Genomic DNA, 9,981 nt, shown 5'->3' with positions numbered 1-9,981 from the left:
TTTGAACGGTGTAATATAAAGCAAAATTGAAAGATGGAATGCACACCCCCACATAAAATTTCAAGATAAGATTGCCCACGCACATGAGGAACCATTCACCAAATATTTGAGGAAAAAAGTGGAGAAAAAAAGAATGCAAAGTGAAAAAGGTCACTACTCAGAGGGTAGGACTTGCTGATTACCTTGGAAGTTGAGCTCTCAATCATTTGAGCATCTTACTTTCAAATTCATAATTTGACAGCTAAAGTGATTATCTATTTTTTTTCTTCACTTTTTAGGGTGTACTTGCAACTTTAATTAGAATATTTTAAATTTTAAAATTTAAGTCTTTAAACTTGTAATTTTGACATTTAAAATTATATTTAGACGCTATCTGGAACATATTTTAAAGTTTTGTAAGTGAAAATCTTTAAAAAACATTTCAAATTAGGCGTCAAATTTTATGAAAATATTTCAAAATGAGATTTTCTATATCCGATCAAATTTAATAACTGATCAGATATTTAAAAATAAAATTTTATAATCTACCATCAAGATTTATGACCAATTACAAGCTTAGATGTTTTTTTGTATGACCAAACTGTTGGGTTCAAGGTGTATGTGAATGGAAAATGGAGGAAAAAATGGTGGGGAGAAGAGAGACGCTAATTTAGAAAGTGTAGTCCCAAATTAGAAAGTTCACTCATTTCTTCCACATTGATGGGAGAAGAGAACTTGAAAGTGTTTATAATGAGAAACACTAACTCCACATAGATAGTGAGGCAAGAACTAGGTGATGCCTCTCGCCGTCGTCGTCATCGCTCGCTCGCCTTGAATTTGGATTTGTATTTGGAAAATGATCGATCGATGAGATCTAATTTTTTAGAAAAAATTTATTTGGAACTTGTTTACAAGTGAAATGTTAATCCAAAATCTGATGGAATTAATTTTCTCCAAATGCGGGCGCATTTCAGGTACAATTCTAACGCATATGCAACACACATCACAAAGGAATGCGACCCTTCGAGAAAAGGCACACTGTTTTGCGCCGTAGCATGACATGCGACCGCAGACGCAGAGTAATTCGAGACCTGTGGACGCAGTTCAAACGCAGATACGCACTGGAATGTGCAGAACGTTATCTGCGGCCGCATCTCCAGCGCAGTTCCAACGCAGGGACGTGACTGTAGCAAAAAAGGTGCCTTTCAACTAAACCAATGCATCCTTTCTGAAAGGATACACTTAAGGCTATAAATACCTGATATTTTCCTCAGGTATTGGAATCAATTTTGACTGCAAAAACTCTCTTATTATTAACAAAAACTCTGTGTGATCATTAAGCTGTTGAGTGAGTTCGTTAAATCCAACAATTTGAGGTACCGCTATTGTTCGGATTGAAGGCCATTTTATCCTGGGAGGAAGATTTCATAACCTCGGGTACAGTGAGGAAAATTATTCCGACACTCCGTCAAGTCGGGGGACTTGACCTTACAAATTCTGTTTCATCTTATTTCTGAAAATAAACATACTTCTTGGATAGATTATCAGTACTCCTGTGTTGAAGGTGTTAAAGAACTTCATAGGTGTTCTTGTTTATACAGGAACTTGTGTTGAAGTTGGTGTTGCATTTATACAGATTCTTGTACCCGAAACACAATAAAATAACAATCTTAAGGAATAAACCTCAAAATCTGTATTGTTTATTTTTGGATATTAAAGCTTTAAGCTTACTACTCCATTTAAACTTAACTAGTGATTAGAAGACATAAAATCTTCATCACAAGTTAAAGATCACTTGGTTGATGATTGGAAGTCATAAAAACTTCATCGTTAACTAGAAACAAGAAGTGTTTAAAGTTGTTTCAATTTTTTAATAAGTATTTCAATATACTAAAGGTACTGTCTTGTGGTGACAGGAAAAATAACTAACAAAAGTCAAATCCTAGATGCGGTTACGACTGTGCAGGCAACTAGTATTGCCTTAACAAGTCGAGCAAATGCTCCGCAACCAATGACACCTGCGGAGAAGCCCAAAAAATTTGTGAGCATTGACTTTAAGAGATGGCAGCAGAAGATGTTCTTTTACCTCACAACACTATGTCTTCAAAGGTTCACTAGTGAGGATGCTCCTGAGGTGCCCGAGGGAACCTCGGACAAAGAGCGTTTCATAATTGTAAAAGCTTGGAAACACTCAGACTTCCTCTGTAGGAATTATATCTTAAGTGGTCTCCAAGACGACCTCTATAATGTTTACAGTGAAACTAAGACATCGAAGAAATTATGGGGGGCACTAGAACGAAAATACAAGACAGAGGATGCGGGAATTAAGAAATTCTTTATTGCAAAGTTCTTGAACTTTAAAGTGATAGATACCAAATCGGTCGTCTCTCAAGTGCAGGAATTGCAAGTAATCATCCACGATCTCCTAACGGAAGGTATATCTTTGAAAAATACTTAGTTTAATAAATTGAAATATTCTTAGTACTCACATAAACTGTTTTGTAGGTTTAATTATGAATGATGCATTTCAAGTAGCAGCAATAATTGAGAAGCTATCACCTATGTAGAAAGACTTCAAAAACTACTTGAAGCACAAATGCAAGAAGATGACTGTCGAAGATCTTATTGTCCTACTACGTATTGAAGAGGATAATAAAACTGTCGAGAGAAGGTCAAAAGGGAATTCTACAATTAATGAAGCACATATTGTAAAAGATGACCAAAACAATTCTAAGAAAAGGAAGAAAGTTGAACATGGAGGCAATTAACTCAAGAAGAAATTCAAGGAAAAGTGCTTCAATTGTGGCAAGATTGTCCATAAGTCCACGGATTATCGTTCCCCTAAGAAAGGCAAGAAAAAGGACCCAGCAAATATGATTGAATCCAACAAAGAATGTGATGATCTGTGTGCTATGCTTTCATAATGCAACTTGGTGGGAAATCCTCGGAAATGATGGATGGATTCTGGTGCCACCTGCGATGTTTGTGCCAACAAAGAGTTGTTTTCGTCATTCGCTCCGACTCAAGTAGAAGAAACGATCTACATGGCTAACTCCGATACTGCTAAAGTAGAAGAAACTAAAAAAATATTCTTAAAGATGACTTCCGGCAAAGTATTGACACTTAACAATGTTTTGTATGTTCCTGAGTTAAGGAAGAACTTGATTTCAGTTTCACTTCTAGACAAGAATGGATTCAAATGTGTTTTTATTTTCGGAAAAATTATACTTAGTAAAGGCGAAGTGTATGTAGGAAGAGGCTACCTCAAGAAGGGCCTATTCAAAATGAATGTTGAAATCAATAAAAGTTTAATTTCTTCTTACTTGATTGAGTTTTATAATTTGTGGCATGAACGTTTAGGCCATGTTAATTAAAAAACGTTATGAAAACTGATTAACTTAGAAGTTTTGCCAAACTTTGAGTGCAATAAATCAAAGTGTCAAATGTGTGTGGAATCAAAGTATGAAAAGCATCTTTATAAGTCCATTGAAAGGAATTCCAATCCCTTAGACTTAATACACACTGACATTTTTTATATGAAGTCAACAACATCACATGGTGGAAAAAAGTATTTCATAACTTTTATTGACGATTGCACTAGATACTGTTACATCTACTTGCTACATAATAAGGATGAAGCAATAGATGCGTTTAGAAAATACAAAACTAAAGTTGAAAATCAGTTAGAGAAAAAGATCAAAATAATAAGAAGTAATAAGGGCGGAGAATATGAATCTCCCTTTGCACAAATATGTGTAGAGAATGGAATATTCCATCAAACTACAACCCCGTATTCACCTCAATCGAATGGAATTGCGGAAATAAAAAATCAAACGTTGAAGGAAATGATGAATGCCTTACTTATAAGTTTCGGTTTACCGCAAAACTTGTGGGGGGAGGCTATCCTTACAGTCAATCGTATACTCAATAGAGTTCCCTATAGTAAGACACAATAAATTTCTTATGAAAAATAGAAAGGGAGAAAACCCAACTTGAAATATTTCAAAGTGAAGGGGTGTCTAGCGAAGGTGGTCCAAGTTTCTATGCCTAAAAGGGTTAAGATAGGAACTAAGACGGTGGACTGCGTGTTCATAGGATATGCTAAAAGCAGTAAAGCATGTCGATTTTTGGTTCATAAATCCGAACATCCGGATATAAATTAAAATACGGTAATTGAATCAGATAATGCTAAATTCTTTGAAAACATTTACCCGTATAAAGATAGACATGAACAGTCTAGTGAAGGATCTAAATGACCTCAAGATGAACTAAGTGAGAATTTATATAATGAAGAGAATCCAAGACGTAGTACACATCAAAGAACATCAACTTCGTTTGGATCAGATTTTGAACATTTCTCTTAGAAAATGAGCCTCAAACGTTTAAAGAAGCGATGTCGTTGTTAGACTTATTCTTTTGGAAAGAGACAGTCAATAGTGAGATCAATTCAATCTTAAGCAACCATACGTGGGAATTGGTTGATCTTCCTCCAGGAAATAAACCTTTAGGTTCTAAATGGATCTTCAAAAGGAAAATAAAGATGGATGGTACTATTGGCAAATACAAGGAAAGACTTGTAGTACAAGACTTCAAACAAAAAGAAGGCCTTGATTACTTTGATACATACTCACCAGTAACAAGGATAACAATGATTCGAATGTTAATTGCCTTGAAAACGGTATATGGTCTTGAAATCTATCAAATGGATGTGAAAACTACATTCCTAAATGGAGAATTGGAGGAAGAAATTTACATGGAATAGCCTGAGGGTTTTGTGGTTCTAGGAAAGGAGAATAAGGTGTGTAAACTTATTAAGTCGCTATATGGACTAAATCAAGCACCTAAACAATGACATGCAAAGTTTGACCAAACCATGTTGGCAAATGGGTTTAAGATAAATGAATGTGATAAATGTGTTTATATTAAAGACACTCCGAATCACCAAGTCATTGTTTGTTTATATGTGGAAGACATGTTGATCATCAGTAAAGACATTTCTGACATAAATGCAATAAAATAAATTCTCGAGAGAAAGTTTGATACGAAAGACCTTGGAGTTACGGATGTGATCTTAGGTAAAAGAATCCATAGAACTCCACAAGGGTTGGCATTATCACAGTCTCATTATATCGAAAATGTACTTAGTAAATTCAAGTATATGGAATTTGGTATTGCCAAGACTCCTTTGGATGTGAGCTTTGCACTTCGAAAGAGTGAAGGTGAAAGTGTGCATGACTAGACATAGCATGCACTATTAGCAAATTGAATCGATACACTAGTAATCCCAACAAAACTCATTGGATGGAAATGAAAAGAGTTTTGGGATATCTTAAATACAGTTAAGACTATGCTTTGCATTATAATAAATATCCCGCGGTACTTGAAGGATATAGTGATGCAAATTGGTTCACCAGATCGAACAAAGTAAAATCCACAAGTGGATATGTATTTACTATTGGTGGAGGAGCAGTCTCTTGGAAATCATCTAAACAGACATGTATTGCTGGCTCTACAATGGAATCTGAATTTATCGCATTAGATAAAGTTGGTGAAGAAGCAGAATGACTTCAAAATTTCTTGGAAAATATTCCTTATTGGCTCAAACTAGTGGCACCAATATGTATATACTGTGATAGCTAAGCAGCAATAGGTAGGGCAGGGAGTATGATAAAAAAAAGGGTAGCCGATGCACTAAAGCTACAGCTAGGTGCGGTGTCTGGGGAAGGGCCCCACCACAAGGGTGTATCGTACGCAGCCTTACCTTACATTTCTGCTAGAGGCTGTTTCCAAGGCTTGAACTCCTGACCTACTGGTCACATGATAGCAACTTTACCAATTACTCCAAGGCTCCCCTTCAACGATAAATCTCGTCACATAAGCCAGAGACATAATACCGTTAGAGAACTTCTCTCTAGTGGAATTATCACTGTTGACTATGTGAAGTCAAAGGATAATGTATCAGATCTACTTATAAAAGGTCTATCTAGAGAAAGAGTGGAAAAGACATCCAAGAAAATGGGTTTAAGGCCTAGGACAAGTTAGCATGGTGGTAACTCTACCTAGCAGACTGGAGATCCCAAGAGCTAGGTTCAAAGAGATCAAACAAAGTTGTGTTTGACAGGTTCAACATTGTTAATTACCCAACCCATTCTCATGATGTAGACAATGAGTAGTAAATAAGGATAAGACTTAAAGTGAAAAGTCTTTTAATGATTATCTAAATTTGGCAGATTTGACCAAATAGTTTAATATATAGGATTGAATGTTTAGAAATCACCTATGTGAGGGCGAAGTGGAAGCCGCTTCAAAGAGAATGTTAGTAAATGCCTATTCTCTAAGCTCTTATGAAACTAGGACGTGTTCATAGCTGAAAAGAATAAAACCATGAGAACCATAATAAGTAAAAGGCTGGTTGTATGACATGTGTTGTCTAGTTGTACATTAAATCTCGAAGGTTCAAAGATATTAAATCTACCGATTGATCGAGTGCATCCAATGCATGTTCACTACGAAAAGTTCAAAGGAAAACCTACTTATCCAGATGCAATCAGTCTTTCCTAAGTGATCACATGCTTGTCCGTAAATTCTTCAAAAAATAGCCATTCCCCATTTATGTGTGGGATTGTTGGGTTCAAGGTGTATGTGAATGGAAAATAGAGGAAATAATGGTGGGGGAGAAGGGAGACACTAATTTAGAAAGTGTACTCCCAAATTAGAAAGTTCACTCATTTCTCCCACATTAGTGGGAGAAGAGAACTTGAAAGTGTTTATAATGAGAAACACTAACTCCACATGGATAATGAGGCAAGAACTAGGTGGTTCCTCATGCCATCATCATCGTCGCCGCTAGGCTCGGCTTTGGCTTCGGCTTTAGATTTGGATTTGGATTTGGATAATGATTGATCGATGAGATCTAATTTTTTAGACAAAATTTATTTGGAACTTGTTTACAAGTGAAATGCTAATCCAAAATCTGATGGAATTAATTTTCTCCAAATGCGGGCGCATTTCAGGCGCAATTTCAATATATACGCAACACATATCACGAAGTGATGCGACCCTTCAAGAAAAGACATACTGTTTTATGTCGTAGGGTGACATGTGATCGCAGATGCAACACAAGTCGAGACCTGTGGGCGCAGTTCAAATATAGATGCGCACTGGAATATGTAGAACGTCATCTGCGTCTACAGTCTAAGCGCATCTCCAGTGCAGTCCCAACGCAGGGACGTGACTGTTGCAAAAAAGGTTCCTTTCAGCTGAACTAATGCATCCTTTTAGAAAGGATACACTTAAGGCTATAAATACCTGATATATTCCTCAGGTATTGGAATCAATTTTGAAAACAAAAACTCTGTTGTTACTAACAAAAACTCTGCGTGATCATTAAGCTGTTGAGTGAGTTCATTGAATCCAATAATTTGAGGTACCGCTATTGTTTGGATTGAAGCCCATTTTATCCTAGGAGGAAGATTCCATAACTTCGGGTACAGTGAGAAAAATTATTCCTTAAGGACATTCGTGAAGTCGGGGGACTTGGCCTTACAAATTATGTTTCATCTTATTTCTGAAAATAAACATACTTCTTGGATAGATTATCAGTAATTTTGTGTTGAAGGTGTTAAAGAACTTCATAGGTGTTCTTGTTTATACAGGAACTTGTATTGAAGTTGGTGTTGCATTTATACAGATTCTTGTACCCAAAACACCATAAAATAACACAAACTTAAATCAAGCTATAACATAATTCCACAATGATTTTATTTAAAGCTGTAATCATTTGCCGCTGCAAGCAAGTACTATATTAATTACTCATATAATATAAAAGTTTCGTGCATAATTCAATTTTTTTTATGATCGCTTTGTCTAAATTTAATCTTGCACATCTAGAGACTAGTTCAAAGAATGCTTTATAATATTTTAGAATAGTATTGGAAAAAGTGAAAACTTATTTTCATTGTTTTCACTTCTATATCTCTCACAAAATTTTAAAAACAACTTCAAATTATATTCATGGCCAAACACAACTCCAACTTCACCTTCAACTCCAACTTATGAAGAATTCACTCGCATGTATTTGAACTCATGTTTTTATTCCTAAGATGGTCACTTCAACTTTGCAAGTCATTCCTTGGGAATGGTTATAAATTTTTACATCATAATTATTTTAAAAGTGGAAAGCCACCTAGTTGAAAGTTGGATTACTTTATCTATACATTTGACCTAAATGTGATAAAATAATTATTAGTAATTGAATACTAAGTAATAATATTTAATTATCTATCAAAAACTAATAAATCATGTCACTGAGAATATTTATAATCTATATCTATATATATATCTATAATATATTAAAAGTGTGAAGACCCTTAGAAAAGTGATTTAAACTTTTTGCCCTTCATTAAAAAACTTCATAATAGACAAAATTGTCCTTTCACCTATTTCCTTTAATTATTAATTAGTTATTAAAAATTCAAAGAATCCTAAAAACATCAGAAAGGCAAGATATATGGCAAATTTAAAATATTACTCAACTTGAGTTCTTTTCAAAGTCATATTAGTTAATCGTACTTTGAAAATATTTATTTTTGGAGTTTATGGACTTCTAATCAAGGAAAGTTTTAAACAAAATTTTGAATTTTTAATAAATATTAATGATCACGTTTTTTCCTAAGTTTAAGAGTTTTTCCTTTTTATTAGGATTTGTTCAAATTTTCTACCATAATTAAAGTTTTTTTCTTATGGAAATATTTTTTTTGAAAATAATTCTTTCATATTTGATTAATCCTTGTTTGGAGGAAAAAAATTTGGACTTCTATAAATTGAGGATTCTTTGTTGCTACAAATAATACAATAGCATCCACAAGTAAAAAATTCTGTTTTGGAGAGATTATTCTCTCTAAGTTTTGTGTTTGTAATATTAGTTTTTGGATATGTGTAGGTCACTTGACTAAAGCATATTAAATCTTATAATTGTTATGATATATATCAATTATAGTGAATGTCTATCAAGATCTATCAAGATCTATTTGATGTCTGTCAGGATTTGATGTATTTGTCTTTTAGTGTGAAACTAGGGGCAAATTCCCCGTATAAATAGAAGGGCTTCCTTCATTGTAAATCATCCCTCAAGAGAAGAAATAAGAATAACTCTCTCTATTCTCTCTATTCTTCTTCTTGTTCTTTATTATTTTATAACATGTTATCAGCACGAGACTCTATCATTTCAAATTTGAAGGCTAAGGCTAAGGTATTATTATTTTTCTTTCTTTTTTATGGCTAAAAATCTTACGAAGTGTGAGTTCGTTGCCCTTCAAAGTTTGGCCAAGAACTATATTTCATGCGTGTTGGATGTTGAAATCCACTTAGATGCTATGGGTCTTGGAGATGCCATAAAGAATGAAAATACAACATCTAGTCAAAATCGTGCTAAGGCTATGATTTTTTTGCGTCATCATCTTGACGAAGTTCTGAAAATTGAGAGCCTTACTACTAAGGATCCATTTGTATTGTGGAATAGCCTAAAAGAAAGGTTTGACCACTTAAAGATGGCCATCCTTCTGAAAGCACGATATGAGTGGATGCATCTAAGATTTCAAGACTACAAGTCTGTTCATGAATACAATTTTGTCATGTTCAGAATTTCTTCTCAATTGAAACTATGTGGAGAGACAGTTAATGATGACGATATAATGGAAAAGATACTCTCCACTTTTCATGCCTCGAATGTGATATTATAGCAGCAATATCAAGAAAAAGGTTTCAAGAAGTATACTGAACTGAGTTCTCATCTTCTCCTGGATGAACAAAATAAAGATTTGTTGATGAAAAATCATGAGAACTGACCAACTGGATCTGCATCATTCCCTGAGGTGAATAATGTGCACGCTCACCATGCTAGGCATGGAAAAAGTCGTGGCCCTGGTCGTGGACATGGTCGTGGACGTGGTCGTGGTCATGATGACTAAGAAAAAAACCCTGTTCCGGGTGTTAACCATTCAT

The sequence above is a fragment of the Capsicum annuum genome, chromosome 6 (genome assembly GCF_002878395.1).
Source record: "Capsicum annuum cultivar UCD-10X-F1 chromosome 6, UCD10Xv1.1, whole genome shotgun sequence".
NCBI classification, from domain to species: Eukaryota; Viridiplantae; Streptophyta; class Magnoliopsida; order Solanales; family Solanaceae; genus Capsicum; species Capsicum annuum.
This window is presented reverse-complemented; position numbering follows the sequence as displayed.